Here is a 21,613-nt window from a genome sequence, read left to right on the forward strand (position 1 = left end):
AATTACCTCGTATCAAGCTTGCACATGCCATTCAAATTTATACTCTAATTTTAAAGAACTAACGTTGAGTTTGGAATTGCACATGATGATTGAAAGGGGATAGTTTGAAAGGGTATTCGGCATATTGACTTACCTTTCGAATCTTATTACGCGTTGATCTCGAAGACCTTAATGAAATAAGAAGGATCCAATCAGAAGCCGTAATGGCGGACGAATGAGAGTGGCCAGTTGAATGAGTGAATGAATAATTGTATTATTGCAAGGGCCTGGCACTCTTTGATAGAGAAAGATAGTCTTATTGCGATTCCTATAAGAGGAAAGAGAAAATAGTGCCATGCTTTATCTTTATCACCGACCGGGCATTTTTTCATGGGCGGGTTATTTTTTTTTTTATACCACGTCGGTGGCAATCAAGCATACGGCCCGCCTAATGGTAAGCAGTTACCGTAGCCTATGGACGCCTGCAACACCGGAGATTTACACGCGCGTTGCCGACCCTAACACTCCTCTCCCTCGTTGAGCTCTGGCAACCTTACTTACCGGCAGGAACACAACACTATGAGTAGGGTCTAGTGTTATTTGACTGCGGTTTTCTGTAAGGTGGAGGTACTTCCCCAGTTGGGCTCTGTTCTAGATTTGAAATGACATCCGCTGTCCTGTGCCCTACCACACAAAGCGAGATGTCATTCACAGTGCCCATACCTCTCTTATGGCATCATAGCAAGGAGGCGATGGCGAAATACCGAAATTTATAAGAGTGAAAGAGAAAAAGGATTATGCTGCCATACATGAAACTGTCAATACATGAATATGTCTTTCTTTACCCCTGGTCGCTCGGTTTCATGTCTATAACTACTTGTATATACTATGTCTATGTATTGTGATTGTATTGTGATGTTCGCTTTTTTTACCGACTCCAAAAGAGGTATTCTATTTATAGGAAAGTATTTTTTAGGGTGAATCAACTTTTTAGTGTCGCTCATTGGCACGGTTACAGATGTAGTGCATTATTTTTCATCGTATTTTCTCGGAAACGTTCGTATTTGTCATGCTACTTCAGTCAACCTAAGTACTTTTTGTACCGAGACTGACTCAAATAGCAAGACATGTTCGTACGATTCCGTGAAAATACAATGGAAAATAATTATGCACTATATCTGTACCTACGGTTAGTTGTCCAGGGGAAAATAGCTCTTAAAATCCTGAGTTTATGGTATGTATATACAGTGTGGAAAAAATGTATGGGCCCTGGAGGGAAAGTGCCTAACCTAAGGGGAATAACCTTAAGTTATTTACTTAAAGGAAACATTCTTTTATTTTTTTAAAGTAAGAAAACTGCATTCAAAGATTTTTTTTATTAGCTTGTATCGACCGGGAATCGAACCGACTAAAAATTCCAATAAATAAACACGCTATTTTATTCTCTGAGGAAGTTGCCAGCTCTGCCGTCACCGGTAGTAACTATACACTACATTTTTTAGGGTTCCGTACCCAAAGGGTAAAAACGGGACCCTATTACTAAGACTTCGCTGTCCGTCTGTCTGTCACCAGGCTGTATCTCATGAACCGTGATAGCTAGACAGCTGAAATTTTCACAGATGATGTATTTCTGTTGCCGCTATAACAACAAATACTAAAAAGTACGAAACCCTCGGTGCTACCGGTTTTTTATATATATTTTTGTGTTATTTCTACTCATGGATAAATATACATACTCAATTTCCATACATACTTCGTTCCTTTTATTCCGTTACTGTCATACAAAGTCTATAAAAAATGATAACGGAATGGGAAAATCTTGTAACACGTTATTCTCTTTAGGATCGAAAGAGGTCGTAATTCTGCGTAAGTATAAGTATCACTACATAGTATAAAACAAAGTCGCTTCCTGCTGTCTGGATGTATGTCTGTCCCTATGTATGCTTAGATCTTTAAAACTACGCAACGGATTTTGATGCGTTTTTTTTTATAGATAGAGTGATTCAAGAGGAAGGTTTATATGTATAATACATCAGCATTGCACCCGTACGAAGCCGGGGCGGGTCGCTAGTATAACATGAAAAAAATCCAAATAAAAAAACCGAACAAGTGCGAGTCGAACTCGCCCACCGAGGGTTGCGTACTTTTTAGTATTTGTTGTTATAGCGGCAACAGAAATACATCATCTGTGAAAATTTCAACTCACTAGCTATCACGGTTCATGGCATACGACCTGGTGACAGGCAGACGGACAGATAGACAGACGGACAGACAGACAGACGGACAGAGGAGTCTTAGTAAAAGGGTCCCGTTTTTACCCTTTGGGTACGGAACCCTAAAAATGGACCATGTAAACAAATCGAATTTACTAATAAATTTCCTCAACTTTGCCTTTGAACCTGATTTTAGATTTAACATTCAAAGTGATTGAATATTTGAATATGGTTTGCCTGAGTTTGGTACGCGTTTTTTTAATCAGCTTTTAACAAAGTTCTCAGCGGAATTTGAATTGACTTCCTTGAAATACTTAAATTGTTTCACAGGCATGATGAAATCAAATTTATGAAAATAGGATGGAAGAAGGTCTTTTTTGAAGATTTATGTTTTTAATCAGCAAAAACCGAAATCTTTAAAAATCTTTATATACAGACGTATCATAAACCCTGTATGATGCGACCGAAAAATGAAAATGACGTCCAGCATTTTTAAGAACAAATCTCTTATCTATGAAATTATTATTATTGCATGATTCCCCTCTATCGAAAATAGGCGGCCAATGGTCATACACAATGTATGGACTGACGTTTATCTGACATGGCTATTTTTACGTTACGTATACATTTGACGTGCCCCTCCCCCGCAAAAATCGGCAGACTATTTGTACAGAAATTTACAGACAACAACAACACACAACAAGGCGTCTCCGTTTGGTTATATCCTCTAAGTCAAAAACCAACAGTTGAAAATCCTTGCTACAGTCAATCAGCCGTCAGATTATCAGGAGTGGGATTCAAACAACAAATTGATTTCATTTTGACACGACGCTCAGTGCCTCTCGTTTGTACGATTGCCGCTTCAGGGTTATAACCACGAACATCGAAAATCGATAATTTCGAGCAATTATCCCTGTCACCTTAATTATTATTATGCCTTAATTGAATTAAAGCCTGACCAGGAATATATGAGCAAGCGCCATGTTGCGGAATTTCACTGGAACTAATATTTTCATACTATACTGAACTGTCACCCTATACATGAAAATAACAGCGCCCTCTTGACAATGATCATATATTACAGGCTTTAAAAAGATATAGTTGGTGGAAATTTTCGATTTTCGATGTTCGCGGTAGGCCCTCAGTTTGTGCAACCAGATATTTGAGATATTTTACCAAGCTGTGCGTACATTCACCAATAGAAATTGCCAAGCGGGCGAGGCGTTCAAAATGAGATAATGAGAACACAAATTTAAAAAGGGAATAGCCCCCTTTATTTACAATACTTTTGTTAAATTTTGTGCCTTTGTAAGAAACACAAATGTCAAAATAGCGAATTGACACAAACGATATTCAACGGCATTAAATTTGACAGATGATTGAATAACGTCATTCAGTCTATTATTCATTTTAACAACTAATATCTGGGAGACCGAGCTTTGCTCGGAAAACATAAAAAAACTCAAAAATATGCGTTTTCCCAGAGATAAGACTGTTTTAGCTAGATCTATTTTTAGCCCTCCAAAACCCTCCATATAGCAAATTTCATCGAAATCGTTAGAGCCGTTTCCGAGATCCCCGAAATATATATATATATATATATATATATATATATATATATATATACAAGAATTGCTCGTTTAAAGGTATAAGATTCCGCTTAACTACCTACTTTTCGTCGTAAATAGTCTAACCAATCTAATTTCAGGTCAACAGCCTTTTAAACCAGAGGCTAGATAATAGGCGATCGCTATAAAACTTCTGCATTCGATAAAGCCTGGCTTGAAAGCCTAACTGAAGGACTGGGCTGAAATAGCTTTTAGGTTCTAAGTGCTTTGTCAATTTTATAGAATACTAGCTTTTGCCCGCGACTTCGTCTGCGTGGACTTAGTAACCGCAGCTAGAGTAAGAATAGCGCCTGGAAAATTCTCATAGCAATCTAAATTTCAGCATATTATGCACACAAATTAGCAGGCACTTCGTTACTTATCTCAATTCCACCCCGCTTTTTACTTTCTTAAGGGATGATTTTCGGGATAAAAACTATCCTATGTCCTTCTCAGGGACTCAACCTATCTCTATGCCAAATTTCATCTAAATCGGTTCAGCGGTTTAAGCGTGAAGAGGGAACACACAGACAGAACGACAGACAGACAGACAGACAGACTTTCGCATTTATAATATTAGTATGGATAGAAGTGAAGTTGGGTTTGTGTAACGTCCCGCCTCTTACTGGGTAGGTGTTGGGGAACACAATAACAATGCATAAATAGGTTTCGAATGCCTAGGTGACACCCGCCCGTCCGCGGCCGGGGCTGGAACCAGGGACCGGACAACCCTTTCCGCGATAAAACCCTTTCAATGGGCAACACTTAAACACGGCTAACACATTGAAAGACTTTCCCTTTTGAACTGCAAGCCCATTCATACCCCTACCTTTGACTAACCCTTACCGAAAAGCTAACCAAAAATAAGGCTAGCCCTTAATAAGGGTTACCCTTATCTTTAAGCGCTTTTTATAAAGGTTTCCCTTTGCGTGAAAGAGACAGGATTAGTATATATCTACGGTAGTGTATGAAAAGGAAAGAAAATACGTGCCTAGTCAAAGAACGCCGCCGTCGCCGCCGACGATCGCTCGGATTCGAAGTAATGTGTGCTTTATGAACAAGGTAGACGACTTAAATTAGCACGCTTATATGCTAAAAATGAAGCCCTTTATAAGGCTAACCCTTATAAGCAATATGCAAGGTGTTGGTGAGCGGATGATAAGGGTTTTGTAAGGGTATTTGGGCTACCGATTACTCAAATGTGGTAGCTTTATATAAGGGTTTTTAAAAGCAAAACAAAGGGTTTTGTCTGGCAAAGGGTATGGTGAGTTAAGCCTTATGCAATACCCTTATAAAACCCCGATAAGGGATAGCGGGCCGGTCCCTGGCTGGAACCAGACTGGGCTGGTTTCCCCCCACTACCCGCGCCCGGCGAGTGTCGCTTGACATTCCTTTTATTATAATCTCATGACGTCACAGTTTGTTTTGTCATACTTTCATTTAACTTTTCATATGTTTGTGGTCAAAAACCTCGGGTGTGTTGAATAAAGAACGGAAAAAAACCGAACAAGTGCGAGTCGGAGTCGCCCACCGAGGGTTGCGTACTTTTTAGTATTTGTTGTTATAGCGGCAACAGCCGGGCTAGCACATGATTGGCGCGAGAGTATCTCGCCGCGACATAGACTACCCGTCCCCCTTTAATTCATACAGTTAGTAAAAGACGGGTAGTCTATCTCGCGGCGAGATACTGTCGCGTCAATCATGTGCTCGGCCTACAGAAATACATCATCTGTGAAAATTTCAACTGTCTAGCTATCACGGTTCATGAGATACAGTCTGGTGACAGACAGACGGACAGACAGACAGACAGAGTCTTGGTAATAGGGTCCCGTTTTTACCCTTTGGGTACGGAACCCTAAGAATCACGAAAAAGTGGAAAAAGATTGCTAAAAGTACTGCTTCCATAAAAAATATTTAATTTGTTACCTGATTCCGTATTACTCAATCGACATTCAAAGATTGAGGTTATTCCGGTTTCCACATTGTTTTACTTAACTGTTTATTTATAAATATCTTTAAATATGTATAATTACATGTGCAGCACTTTTGCAAAAACCAAAATCCCGATAATGCTTATTGTTAAAGTATTTATCTATTGAATGTATGTAAACTATTATTGTTTAATTCCCAGTAAAAAAGCAATCAGCAAAGTAAACCTGTGGGTTGAAACGAGGGGTGAAAAAAGTATGTGCCTTCGAATGGCGGCCATCTTGGATTAACCAGTGGCTCGGAAAAGGGCTTTTGCTTCATAAAGTAGGTAGTATAGTCATATTTTTAAGCATACGCATTTTTCATTCGAATGACATTATTTCCGGTTCGAATCTTGGAAGTAGTATACCTAGAGTTAGACCAAAATAAGTGCAACGATTTTGATAGCACACGCAGTGCGTTATTTTAAACGTCAAACTTCTATGAAATTATGACGTTTAAATGACACTAGCACTGCGTGTGCTATCAAAATCTTTTGGAGAGTTATACCTAGAGTACTTTTGTACCCGTGTGTCTTTTGTATGAGGTGTGTAAATAAGTAATTGTGCGTCGTTTAAATTCTTGGCAGGAACATGTTAGATTAACTGAACATTTTATGGCCATTTAAACTAGTATTGGCTTAACTAACATAGCGGTTTCACTCACGTGTTTTTAGTCACTCGCGCGACATGTTTCGGAGAGCCTAGGTCTCCTAGGCGAAGTTACTATGTCTCACGACAGTTTAAATTCGATAAGTATTGGCTTCTTAAAACTAGTGACTCTGTGAGCTGTAGGTAGACTTCGCGAGCATTACTTAAAAGTCTTAAAACTGAATATATGTGTGGTTCCGCTATTATGAAAAATTTCGAAATACTGAATGAACCTGCTCTCAAAATTTCACGAGAATCTGTTGAGAAATGTGACCTGTAGAGGAAAAGATCCGGACATATAGTTTGTCAAGAGACTGTCTCGTTTCGGGCGTAGACGCAGAGAGTCATACTGCCCTTGTCTTGCACTGGTGCTGGCGCCCAGAAGAAGGGGATGAGTGTAGTTTTTTTGTTCTTATTTACTGACAAGATTTGCTTGACCAACTATATATATATAGGAAAGCATTTTTGCCCAAGCTAAAACGGAGACCTTCACTAACGCTCGGTCAATAATACTTATTAATGTAGCGGTGATACACACACACAGAGAGAGAAATAATTACCATGCCACTCTTGTAGATAAAATGCAACCTTCCCATCAGTTTTTGAAGAATAAAGAGAGCCATTACGAGCTGTTGCGGTGGACAAAATCCACCACAACACATGCTCGTAAAGGATCTCTTTATTCTTCAAAAACTGATGGGAGAGTTGCATTCTATCTACAAGAGTGGCATGATAATTTGATGCTAAGAGTTGTTCCTTCATGTTATCTGATGAAATTGACTTTGAAGTGATGATTTTGACTGATGAATATTAAATAGCGTTCATTTGGATATGATTTGTAGTTAGTATTTTCCTCGAGTTGGTGTGGTGAAATATAATTTGTATCGGATCAAACACTTGATGTTTTCCTTTGGGTTATCGGCGCCATTATGATCGGTTCATTAAATTCCGTTGATCCATTTAATCCGTGTAAAAAGCCCGATTGATCGATTTGTAATATCTTTGAGAATTTCAGTATTATATTAACGCTTTTGTGTTTTGTTTACAGGTAATTTGTTCGAGATTGTTCGAGATGGAGTGACTACCGCTGATATTACTGTCTTATGGTCAGAGTAAAATGCCGTGAGGATCAAAAAAATTTTTAAGAAAAACTATTAGTTGTAAAAATAAAATATTATTCTTAAGTTCCATAGCATTGTGGTCGTCAATTGTCATCCTCATTGCTAATGGGTTTACGGTGATTTTATTTCGTCATCTGCTTTTCAAACCGTGTCAGACATATATTGACCATATATATTAGTAGACTTATATTGACCGGGATATAGACCGTGATTACCTTTTGTATTACTTATGAGTTCCCGATATTTCGACGCAGTTACATGCTTCATGTTCACGGGTGACTAACTCGACGACGACGACGACGGGTGACGGGGGATGCATGTAACTGCGTCGAAATATCGGGAACTCATAAATAATACAAAAGGTAATCACGGTCTATATCCCGGTCAATATGTCTAGTGAAACTAACCGTGAATCATTCAAAACTCTAATCATTATTAGTAGACGAATTAAAAAGTGGAAAAATATAAACAGCTAAAGTAGATGTCCCTGTACGGGCTGTTAATAATTTGATGTTTGACAATTCGGTTACCACAAATATGGCGCCGTATAACGTTGTGTAGTTCGGCTAACGATTTTTCCTTAGACTACATTTTTCTTCAATCAATTACACTGAATACGAATACGAAGTGAAAAAAATGATCTCTGAATCCCGGGAGAGTTGACGTGTCGGTGACAGTGTGTCAATTACGTATATCCCCTCGACACCGGAATGTTCGATTATGTGACGTGTATTAGCTATGTATTCTATGTATATATGGGTCTTTTTCTATGAAAAGGGACCTTAAATGTTAATATATTTTTCCTTTTTTTATTGTGGGACGTACCACATTATTACAATCACATATACAATTATACATACAATACAATTATACATACAATTATCTGTATATACAATTTATAGAAAAGGGACCTTATTGTCGATGGCGCTTACGCCGCACATCGTCGCGCGGCATTGTATTTATATCGGAGCATCGTTGATAATGGGGTAAGCGCCATCGACAATAAGGTCCTTTTTTATAGAAAATACCACATATGTATAGACGGTCAAACGACTTTGTCAGTAGTAAAAGGCGCGAATTCATATTTTCTATGGGACGATATATAACCTTTCGCGCCTACATTTTTTTTAATTTGCCGCTTTTTTCTATTGACGGAAATGGCTTGACAGACTATAATATCGTGTGCGAAGTTGGTGGGTGACATTCAATGTTTACAAATTGATCTCAAAATGTCAAAATGATATCTAATCGTGAAATGTCTCTCCAGAGTATAGGATTTTGTTGTTTTATTGAAGTTTCATTATTCTAATTAAGTCGAAAATAAGGATATATTTTTTTATTAAGAGAGGAAATTGTAAAGGAAGTAAATAAAGATTCTTACTGCCTCACTCATAGACCCCTAATTAATTATTACATGTTACATTGTATACTTGAAATTTTAGGGAGTTTAGGGTGCAACTTGGAGAACGTTAAGAGGTGGATTTTTGAAATTTACCAGAAAGAAAAAAATAATAATATTGTAGTTCATTTCGAATTCATTTATTAAAACGTTTATATTTCTCTGAAAGACGTTTCAATACATTTGTATGCATGTTTTAATGAGGTGTTTACGAGCGCAAAAATATTGTAACTATTACCTCTACGAAACATATTATCACCACCTCAACACTTCATTAAAATCTTCCCCTAACCGTAACGGCTAATCAAAAACATGCACATAAGTATGTACATAATACCATCCATCGCCACGACACGGCGAACACGTCAAAAGCGGCGAGTTCGCGCGCGAGCCGCCCGCCTCCCGCGTCGCTAATTCGAATTTCGAACTGGATTTTTTTTGTGCTGCCAGTGTTGTGAAGTGCCAGAGATAATAGTGTTTTTTTTGTGGTTCTGGAAAGGACTTAGGTGTCAATGTGTTGTGCTGCTTTCATATCGTGTGGTATAGCCGTATCGAAATAATTTATAAATGTTTTGGTAAGGTAACTTGGAATAAGATTTATAAAACAGGATTTTTAAAGGATTTTTAGGACTAAAATTTGTTAGAATTGTAAACCTGCGTCATAAGTAAGGACATGAAATGAAAAATGACCGTTATCTTAAAAAGTATTGGCTGAACAAGCTAATTATTAGCACTGATAAGTACCAACCAGTCAATAACAAATATTTTAGAAACAAAATCTGCTGCGTTAAATCTAGTTGAAAATGCCAACCATTGGGCTACCATTCTTCGGTACTTACACACGCTTTGCTTATTTTAAATGTCTGGGAATCGCAACAAAAATTAAAATCAGGCAATTATGTGCATAAATAATGTTCCCCTGTGTCAAAAAATTTCCATTTTATTTATTACTTTTTGCAGATTTTATAGGACTGGAATGGCATAGAAACTTGATTTATAGATTTTTAATCAGGTATGTTTTTTTTTCTAGCACATATTTTTTAAATTTAATATAATTACTTAAATAAAAATGTGCTAGAAATACCTATTCCAGCTACTTCACCACGCCAAAGCGACCCTTCTAATGAAATGAGTGGAATTGTCAACTGAGGCCGCATGTGCGCCGTATTGAATCTTGTAATCCTGACAAATATGTGCCGGGTATTCCGATGTGAGTCCAGTCAACGAAGAACTTTAGTTCAATTATTAAAATATCACAAAAATCTTCAATTCAGTTATGAGTGACAGTTAATTCTCTAATTCAGTAAGATGAGATGTAAATAACAAGGCCAACTTAATTAAATTTAATGAAGAGCCATAATAAATTAACTCGACTTCTTAATAATAATGTTTAACTATTTTCATAATTACTGTTAAAAAGATGCTGCGGCGTATAAATAATTGCGGAATTCGCCAATAAATAGGAATCATTCATCATTGCTATTGGTATAAGAGAGTATAAGAATTTAGCCAATGAAGACTTCGAAATTATAAGCAGATATCGGATTTCTTGTGTGAAGATGTTAATTTATTTATAGCTTCTGAAATATGTATCATATAAAGTACCCCATTGACTGGAGTAAGATGCTGTCCGAAATGCCCGCGTCTCCGTGAGGGAAAAGGGTCGGGAGTTGAATAAAAATGACAGTAATAAGCTAAGGAATAAAATAATAAGCCCACATAATAAAAGTAACCGCGATGTGTCGAGCAGTGCGAGCCTTGGCTTATTTAAAAAAAAACCGGCCAAGTGCGAGTCGGACTCGCGCACCGTTCCGTACTTTTTAGTATTTGTTGTTATAGCGGCAAGAGAAATACATCATCTGTGAAAATTTCAACTATAGGGTCCCATTTTTACCCTTTGGGTACGGAACCCTAAAAAAAGGTCTGACGTTTTTCACTTTGATGTAACAATTTCGACACAGTGGTCGTCTTGAATAGAAACATTCACTGACTGCTTTAGGGACACCGCTGTAACAACTAAGCTACCGAAGCATATCCGATTGAGGCAAATATTTACCAACTTTTAGCTGGTCTTCACTATATTTATGAACTCAACATTTTTACACCGTTGGTGTTGATGGAAACCATAATGTTTTCACGCATTTTAAAAATATGAAATAGATTTAAAAAAAATCTGAAATAGTGAGTAAATTTAATACACATTGTATTCATATTTTACAAAAAATAAATACCTCCTTTTTGTTTTTAAACCAAATATCACTCGCAAGGCGGCTTACCCTATTAAGGGGCCCACTGACTATCAGTCCGCCGGACGATATCGGCCTGTCAGTTAGAACAAAAAATTGACAGTTCCGAAGAACTGACAGGCCGATATCGTCCGGCGGACTGATAGTTAGTGGGCCCCTTTAATCATGAAGTAAACAACTCAGCATATTTCTATAAAGCTATAAATCAGTCGGTAATGGTTGTTTTACAATGCAATGAGGCTCAAAACGTCCTGTATTTATGACTGTGACATTCAACCCCCCCCCCCCCCCTGCGGCTTTACGAGCTGTCACGTGACTTCTATTTTTGAGTCATGCACTTGTAATGAGGGCTAACGCGTATGAATTCGCCGCTAGGGGCGCTAGTGTAGATGGTGGTCTTTTCCATAGTTCGAAATGTCAAATCTCACTTGTCACTTCAATGACTGACCACTGTTCTTTAGTCTTTTGGACCGCCATCAACAGAGGCGCCAACTGGTGAGCAAAAAAACGATAGCCCTCATTGTATTTAGTAGCTTTGTCCGATCTCAGAATATGGAAAAGTTAACTACAAAATAACAAGAAAGCAGTACGCCCTTGTTTAGAATTTCTCTTTAGTAGATGGAGCAAAATTAAGAAAAAAAAAACCGGCCAAGTGCGAGTCGGCTTCGCTCACGAAGGGTTCCGTACCATTACGGAAAAAAACAGCAAAAAAAATCACGTTTGTTGTATGGGAGCCCCATTTAAATATTTATATTATTCTGTTTTTAGAATTTGTTGTAATACCGGCAACAGAAATACATCATCTGTGAAAATTTCAACTGTCTAGCTATCACGGTTCATGAGATACAGCCTGGTGAAAGACAGACAGACAGACGGACAGACGGACAGCGGAGTCTGAGTAATAGGGTCCCGTTTTTACCCTTTGGGTACAGAACCCTAAAAAAATAGAAATGCAAAAACTAAGGTATATATTTAAAGAAATAAAACTAATAAAATAACTCTTTTATTCATTAAAGGAACAGTAAGCTACTTATACCAAAGCACAAGAACCTTTTTAAACATAAATAAAACTTCAATAAATACGAGTGCATACATTTAACGTAAACTATATGAAATATGTACGATAATCCTGTTAATTTGTAGGATAATATTTGGTTATTTTTCCGGCCAAAACACGATATTTAAGTAGGTACGTTTTTCAGTTAAACCCTCAATACATATTCTTCACGTAGCAACCATTTTTCCAAGGGACATTTAACACGATATATCAAAAAATATATAGGTATATCTTTTAAGTGGCTTACGGCTGCCGCTATAATGCTATAATAGCCTCTATTTTCTATTGTTATATAATGCGGTACAGTGATAAAACTAGGTCTTATTACGTGTCAGATAAAAACTAACAACGTGACAAAGATACGGTATTTTGATATGCTTTCTGCTATTAGACGATAACTTTTTATTACTTATATACAGATGTAGTTAATAAGTTTTTGGCAAAAATTTCATTTTTGGTACAAGCTTTTATCGCTGACTGTACTTTTTTCCACAGGCAACTAATACTCATCGAGACAATTCTAAAAACCCCAAACACAATTAAGTTGAGTTGTTTTATCACAGAGTTCCTATGGCCACCTCCTGTCTCCATCATCAGATCAGCTCGATGGTACCATAATATTGCATTGTCACACGACTTACATATGTATGCAAATTTTCAGCTTCATCGGGAACCGGGAAGTGGGTCAAATTTAACCTGCAAGATTTGAACCTTACAAACATGTTACATACATATTACATACATAGGTACATTGCAAGTTAAATAAAAGCTTGTAATAAGACATTTTCCCTGTTCCCATTTATTTAAAAACTAGCGACCCGCCCGGCCTCGCACGGGTAGTTCAACTAGTTTACACAAAACCTTTACAAATTATACATATAAAGCTTCCTCTTGAATCACTATCTAATTAAAAAACCGCATCATAATCCGTTGCGTTCTTTTAAAGATCTAAGCATACATAGGAACAGACGGACAGACAGCGTAAAGCTACTTTGTTTTATACTGTGGTCATTATGCATTTTAAATCTAAGCTTCACAGCTAACTTCACCTTAAAAACGTTTTCCTAACTTGAACTTATACGGTGAGGCGAACAAACAAAAAGCAATATAAGAAAACATGTCTCCCTCGGGTAGGCGGCCTTCTGATATACCTCTAAAATACGGCAAACCGACCTAGGGGCAGCAAGATAGCAAGATTTTGCTCTAGTTAGATACAGGAATAACTATAAGTTTTGCACTGCATATAAAATTTTGTAGATATTGCTATTAAAGGATAACATAACATAACGGGAAAGATAATGCGCGCCAAGTGTCAATTTTGATCGAATTTTGTCGATTTTTTTTTATTTTAAAAACGTTACCTTGCAATATCGAAATTCGAAAGCTATGAAATTACTATTTAAGTTAAGATTGTTTTTTCTCCTTTTTTTGTTTATAGTATCACATAATAAATAACCGAGTAAAGTTGGATTAAAAGTCCGAGTTAGGGGTTACTTTGGGAATTAATTGTATCGAGCGAAGTGTCATAATTCGTGTATCGGAAGCTATGTTATTAAAGATAATATAGTCAAGAACTACATATATTTTTTCCACGTCTACTAATATATATAAACGCCTCATAGAAAAACATGATCATGTAAGGAGATTTTTCGCCTTCTGGCTCAGGGAACCGCCTTAACGTAACATTTTGTCTAGGTTGTCTAGGTTATGTCATAACATAACCTTTTTTTTCCGGTCAACTTCTAACCTTCTTACTCTACGCGCGCAATACGGTTTTAATTTTTGCGACATGATTTTAAATAATAATTATAAATAAAAAGCTTTTATTTCAGGCATTTACCCATATTGCGTACAAAATTAAATACTACTTAAGAACTAATTGACACTGTAAAGGGGTGCCAGTCATATTATACATTAGTCTAAATACAGGGCGTCCCACGCCCATGCCACATGGAGGGAAAGTACCTTAAATATTGTAGATAGAACATTTTACTGAAAGAAGACATTATTTAAATTTTAAAAACAATTTTTACTGCGTTCATAGATTTTTGAATAATTATACGTTTGAACCGGGAATCGAACCCGCTACACGAGAAAAAAATCATCCTGTAGCTTTATCATACCGATCGAAAGGGTTCATCAGAAGGATTATTTTTTGCTAAATAACATAGTGTCAGAAATAAAAGGAAGACCATGAATTTTAACATTTGATGTGGAATTTCGTTCAGATTAATGAAAAGCTAACATTGCCGTAAGGACATACAACTGACATGATCATAAGTACCTATTACTAATCAATGTACCCACTTGAGAAATATGCATCATTTCCCTATTATAATTTAAGTGCATGATAAAATGATAAAGAGATACGTAATTAGCAGGTACCTGGTTGTATGCAACAAATCGAGCCGTATCCTGAGCCGAAAGACGCGTAAATTATTTTGTTCATCGCAATGCGGCTGGCTGATTATAAAGAAATAATTCAAATATGTTCCATTTTCAAACTTTTATTCTTTCGTTTCTGTGATTTTCATTGTGGAATTTTTGCATTGTATTGTGAATTTTTCACATAACCATGGCGTTTCAAAATAATTTTGACTTAATGGAAGCATACTTTTTGAATCACAAAAACATAACATTAGCCTTACAATGGCACCGCGAAAGATATCCTGATAGAAATACACCATCTCGATTTATTATGAAACGGTTGGTGGATAATCTGCTAAATTTGGGACGTTTCGATCATCGCGTACCACAACCGCGGCACCAAATGATAAACACTGACGATGAACTCGACATTTTGATTTACTTTGAGGCAAATCCTAAAAGTTCAGTGAGGGAAGGTGAAGAAGTAATCGGAATTTCGAAAAGCAAAATACACCGTGTACTGAAAAAATACAAATTCAAAAGTTACACTGAAGGGCGACTAGTGCAAAAATTACTGCCGGGTGATGATGAAAGACGACGTATTTTCTGCAATGAAATCGAGAGGCTCATCCGAGAGGATCAGTATTTTCTAAATAATATTATCTGGTCAGACGAGACAAACTTCAGCAACAATGGTATGTACAACCGACACAATAATCGCATTTGGTCCAGAGAGAATCCCTTACGTATCCGCGAGACTAATAATCAAGTGCGTTTTTCGTTCAACTGTTGGTGTGGGATTGTAAATAACCGGGTCCTCTTAGTACATTTTTACGAAGGGCATTTGAATACGGAAAGGAACTTAGAAATACTTGAGATTTTAAGAAATGAGATAAATAATAACCTTCCGGTTGCAGAACGACAAAACCTTATTTTTCAGCAAGGTGGGGCTCCGGCTCATAACAGTCACAGAACAAGGGACTATCTCAATGAACACTTTCGTCCCTGGATCGGGACAAATGGACAAACAAAATGGCCGCCAAGATCCCCAGATCTAACCCCGTTAGATTTTTTTTATGGGGTTATGTAAAAAATTTAGTTTACAAGAACACGTATGAAAGTGTCAACGAGCTACAAACAGAACTTAGACGTATTATTCTGAATATCCACCACAGCAAGATCAAAAAAGCGACAGGGAGTGAAATAATCAAAAGAGTGCAACTTTGTATTCAACAGGAGGGGAGACATTTTGAGCATTTGATAAATTGATTAATTTTGTATTAAAAATGTTAAAATTCATGGTCTTCCTTTTATTTCTGACACTATGTTATTTAGCAAAAAATAATCCTTCTGATGAACCCTTTCGATCGGTATGATAAAGCTACAGGTTGATTTTTTTCTCGTGTAGCGGGTTCGATTCCCGGTTCAAACGTATAATTATTCAAAAATCTATGAACGCAGTTAAAATTGTTTTTAAAATTAAAATAATGTCTTCTTTCAGTAAAATGTTCTATCTACAATATTTAAGGTACTTTCCCTCCATGTGGCATGGGCGTGGGACGCGTGTAGTTCAGTCATTTTCTGTTCTAATCCATGTGAACAGAAATCCAGCGCTTAAACACCGGACTCCTTATATCGTCAGAAACAGCCACAAGTATTTTGTTGTCGGAACAGCGCAGTCTCCTCCTAAAATCGCGCTGTAATACATATTTTTTGTCGTATATGCGTGCTGATATATAAAGACATACATTGCATTTGTGCGACAAAATTATCGCACGACAAAAAGTCGTAGTGCCTGTTTGGCCTTAGGGTGGTGTTTCAGCTGTTCAATATTTGGTCAAATGTGCATTGCGTCTCAAATGTGAGACGCAAATAGATCAAATATTGGAAAGGTGAAATACCACCCTTACTTACACCTACTAAGGTATAGTGCTCGACATGCTAATGCCATCCCAATAAATGACACCCTGCTTTTTGTTCATAGATCACCACTATGGACAATGACTTTAGTTTAAAAATTACATTTACTGCCCAGGGATAGTGACGAGCACTTAGATGTTTACCTTACATTTTTTTAAACAACATTTCACACATAACACATCGCGTCGCAGCGGAGGGCAAAATAAACGAGAGCTATAGATGAACTCCCCTCGCGTCTCGCGATGACGATACACACGTCACATACATATTTCGCAATCGCTAAGCGCCTGCATCACAAGGCGAGCAAGAGGACATCACAATTTACGTATCTATCATGCAGGGGATGTTCTCTTGGCATTCCAAAAACGATTTTAATGGATAATGGGAAATAGTATGTCAGTAATACTCTCAAATCGTTACTTTCTAAATACAAAATTCCTGACATTCGATACACCCCTAAATACAGTCCTCAAGTAAATTCGGTGTGTACTATCGTTACGGCCATCTCTTGCTTTATAGAAAACAACGATCACAGGTCTTGGGATTCCTTGGGAGTTATTGTTTGTAAAATATTTTTGAAAATTAAAAATTTATAATTGTTAGAGAGTTTGTTTTAAGACCTTAGTATGTTTTCATCTTTGCCCTTGCTGTTGCCGTCGGCACGTTCACGTGTAACAACTTTAGGAAAGCGTTTTTACTTCGGCCGTCACCTGTTTTCGCGAGCCAATCGTTTGGAAAACAATCAATTGGAAAAGGCTTTTGCTATTACCTTTTTATTTAGGTTTATGGAATTTTATATACCTCTAGGTAGGTATGTTTAGATTGTTGAAGTTTCATTGCAGCGACATTTCAAAGTTCATTCGAAAAAGCCATCTATCCAAATCGAATTAATTGCAGCGACATCCCAAAGTTCATTCGAAACAGCCATCTATCCAAATTAAACTTTTGACGTTTATTTAAATCTTAATCAGGCCGCAAACCTTTTTTCTTCAATCGGTAGATAAAATATGCTAGCATAGGTAGTACTATTACATGTAATAATCACACCTGACACCTGAACGTCTTGTTAGGGTTAATTTCGGACAATATTTGGGAGAATTAAGCTGTTGTGAGACAAACATTCAATAATTTTACGGTTTGGACTCACTTCACTCGCGCGACATGTTTCGGAGAGCCTAGGTCTCTATTCTCAAGCACTAACAGTGCGAGCAGCGTTCACGAGGGCAGTACGCGAAAAAAAACCTCTCCCCTCCCCGAAACATGTCGCGCGAGTAACAAAAACAAGTATACTTATATTGACCGGGATATAGACCGTGATTACCTTTTGTATTATTTGTGAGCTCCCGATATTCCGGTCAATATAAGTCTAGTGAAACTAACCGTGAATCATTCAAAACTCTAAAAACAAGTATGTCTAAACCGTAAAATTATTTAATATTTGGGAGCTTTTGGACAACAGTTGGGTAATATTAGGTATAATACTGTTTATCTAGGCGAGGCCACAGAAAATTATCATTAATTTATTAGTTTTATTACGTCGTTATTTGTTACAACGCCTCCAGCCACTGACGAGCGATCATGAACAGAAACTGCTTTAGCTAGTTCCGTCAGGATCTCAAGTTTATGCTTTCGTCGATCCCTCCTATTTAGTTAATTAAAGGGAGCGTCTATCGAATTCATTTGTTTGTCGGTGGTCGGAGGTAACAAATCTTTTCCAAAGTAAGGCCTTTGGGTATAAAAAGGGAGCCTGTTTGCGGTTAAATTCTTTAGCGTTTCGTATCCCTAATTATGCCGAATGTGCCGAATTATATTTTTCACACGTTTGATGTTCGGTAAAGCGCTAGGAATAACAAACCAGCCTCTTTTATGACCTACGTGCGTGTCTACAACATTTAAGCTGTAACATCTGGTTGTATACTTATCCTACGTGCAAGTTTTATAAAGACCGCGGTTTGAAGGGTGGAAAATTGTTATTTTTACACATTTTTTGAATATTACGGTTCGTTTGAAGTCGGCTTTACGAAACAATTTTAAAGGTTTGACTCTATTTGAATAAACCCTAAACCACCCCGCCAGCTGTCGGACCGATAATATTTGTTTGTGTGCGTATATGTAGGCATAATGCTTGTTGTAGTGTGCGTGACCGCTAAAGACGGCGCCCGGCGCGCCCCCGTGGCCTGACTACGCGGACGTCGGATCCTACATCCGATATCGGATAGGATAAGACAATATGAAAACGCTCTAAGGGGGTAATTCAGTGATTCAGTCGTATTGCAGTATATGTACATAGCTCCACAATGAATTGTGCCAACCAAACATGTCAAATAGCAACCGATTGTTCAGCTTGTGATTATGTTTGTACACGCCAGGATTGCGACAGGGATTCAGGTAAACAAACATGTGTATTCGTGCTCCAGATGTCACAATGACATACTAGCTTAGTTGCTTGTATTGGGTTCTTGTATTGAATACTAGTGGAATATCAATTGCACTTAGATAACACGCTAACAATAGTTGTATCTTTACGAAACGTTAAGGTGCGGACAGAGGCTAAGATACCTAGTTTATAAATCTTCGTTCTTCTTAAGAGGGAGCTAAAGTAAAAGTATAGTTTTTATATTAAACAAAAAATATACTCCATTTGCAATAGCAGACTCCAACCAAAACCTTAAATGGTTAAAGTTGCCTCGATACTATGTGCTAATATTTAAAATACGGTTTAACTCACGTATTTTTAGTCGCCCGCGCGAATTGTATGTATGTATGTGTTAGCTTAGTATTAGTATTCGATTAATTGGCTCGATAGAAAAAATCACGAAAGCATCATATTTATAGGACAAATTGCTATGTTTGGCGATCAAATGACAGCAGAACCGGTTCAATAGGCATTCCACGCATACACAGACGGTTTCATTTAAGGGCAGTTTTCGTTTTGCAGCATCTAAATGCTGGAATGACCTACCTCCTCCGATAAGGAAAGTGAAATCTCAGTACATGTTTAAAAAAATGTGTAAAAGCCAGCTTCTATCACAACAGAAGACATCGTGTAGGTAATTGGTCGCCAGTAAAGGTACCAGTTGCATGATGAATTCTTCTGATACTTGTCAACTTATAGTGCCAACAATTTTATTTTTTAATTAATACATACCTTTATCAAACTATGTATTACTAATAAAGCCTTTGAAATGATACTGTCCAATAACATCGCTTTAGCAGCGAATTATTCGTCTGGTTAGTTAGTTAGGTTAGTATTTATTTAATAACTTAGTTTAGAATTGTTGGGGACTGAAAATCAGCGGTCTCTCTGAGTCTCATTCATTTTACTGCACAAATATTTTAAATTCTACCTGATCTTTATTGTACTTGCAATTCATTGTTTTTGTGTTGGTAAATATCTATTTATTTTTTATTTATTTTATTTATATTTTCGGTTGTAACTTGTATAGCTTTACCCTACAAAGCCGTGACCATCTTCAATTCTTCCGTCGCTTCGCGCTTCGTCCCTATATAGCTTTACCCCCTTCCCTTTTCCCTGCCTCTTCTTAACTAATTCAGAACTAAAGTGCAAGATTTCTCTGCGGATCAAACAAACTAGCCCATGATTTATTGTACTCCAATCAAAAGTTGTTGCAGCGGAACAAGAAACAAAGAGCGCTAATTGCTCAAGTTTTAATGCAGCTAGTCCTGGTGGAGGTTGTTATCTTAGTTCGGAGTCATTTGTTTTGCTGATCTATCATTGAAGTGTCAGTGGCAGTGGTTTATTGTTACTGCTACTATCAAAACACCTTGTTGTAAAGATATCTAGGTCTGTAATTAGTTTATATAGCTTCAGATACCATAGTAAAAAAAATACAGCGAATTTAAGTTTTTCATACAAAACTTGTTTTTGCTCTATTTCGTGTGTTTTATATACTAGAGCTATATGTATATAAACTAATTACAGACCTAGATATACCTCACGTCTTTGTATGTGGAAAGTTTCATTACAATCCAACGCGTAGTTTTAAAATGAGAACGAAACTCCGTTTGTATGGGAAGGTGAAATTCGGCCGAGCTTGCCGGGGACTCTTAAAGCAAGTTTACACATCAACTACTGATTTAAACGTCCTACGATTAGTTCGAAGTCTACCACTTTAACCACATCTCAGACGTATTCAGGTTTAGAAATGACTTTATCGATATTGATAACACTTTTGAGTTGATATTTACTTCAATTAGTCACTAGCACTGGTGCAAATTAGCCCCGTCACAGGCTTGGCTCTGTCGCGTCGTTACAAGTAACATGCGGCCCACACCAATTTTGGTGTCCCGCCATAGTAGTTGCCGCGCACCGCTACGGAACGGACGCCTGCCCGCGCTTGCGCCACCTAGCGGTCACATTTGTCGTAATAGACGCGTTTTTTTAGAGAGTGAATCTTCTGTATCTAGTACTATTATTTATTCTGTGCCCGTCATACCGCGGTATGTATACCTATCACGTAAGATCATACATGTTTAAAAACTGCACTAGTGAGTAGTCGTTAAGCTAGCTCAGTGGGAACATGACAGGAATACAAATACGAAGTTAGTGGCAGCTTCGGAAGAGCATATTCGGAAAACTGCACCCCGCTTTGCTTGAGTGACGCTATCTGAAACTTTAACAAGGCTTATTCGAACCAGCAAATTTGTGTCAATTTCATCTCATTTTGACATCATTTGCCTCGCTTGCTTTTATCTCGTTTTACTTTTGGTGGGTCTTTTTTTAAATGAAGAAAATAAAAATGAAAGTATTTATCCTTCAATCTAGGCATATATATTTATTACAAAAAGTGTTGGCCGTAAACCGTAACGGACGGTTACAGTTTACGGTTCAATTTGTACTGGTTAATGGTTAATTGCATTAACGTTTCGGCCAACACTGATTACAAAGCTCTTGCATACTTAACAGTTACTCTGCTTTGGTTACGTACGTTAAGTTCTCCTAGGTGAATATTTCGATACTTTTAAAGCATTTAAATTCGTCGAAACATGTTTGCGATTTTCATATACCCTGCCCACAAGGGGCATAACATTTTTTCTAACGAATGCAACACGACAATAGAATAAA

General features: G+C 37.3%; 2 protein-coding genes across 4 annotated transcripts in view; one reads left to right on the forward strand and one right to left on the reverse strand.

Annotated features, from left to right (window-relative positions):
* The window catches only part of LOC134744837 (liprin-alpha-1), a 226,811-nt gene that overhangs the window by 127,242 nt on the left and 77,956 nt on the right, over positions 1-21,613 (forward strand). The window lies entirely within an intron of this gene.
* LOC134744847 (regucalcin-like) overlaps positions 1-21,613 on the reverse strand; it is a 290,519-nt gene that overhangs the window by 502 nt on the left and 268,404 nt on the right. The window lies entirely within an intron of this gene.

Source organism: Cydia strobilella, chromosome 10 (assembly GCF_947568885.1).
Source record: "Cydia strobilella chromosome 10, ilCydStro3.1, whole genome shotgun sequence".
Lineage (NCBI taxonomy): Eukaryota > Metazoa > Arthropoda > Insecta > Lepidoptera > Tortricidae > Cydia > Cydia strobilella.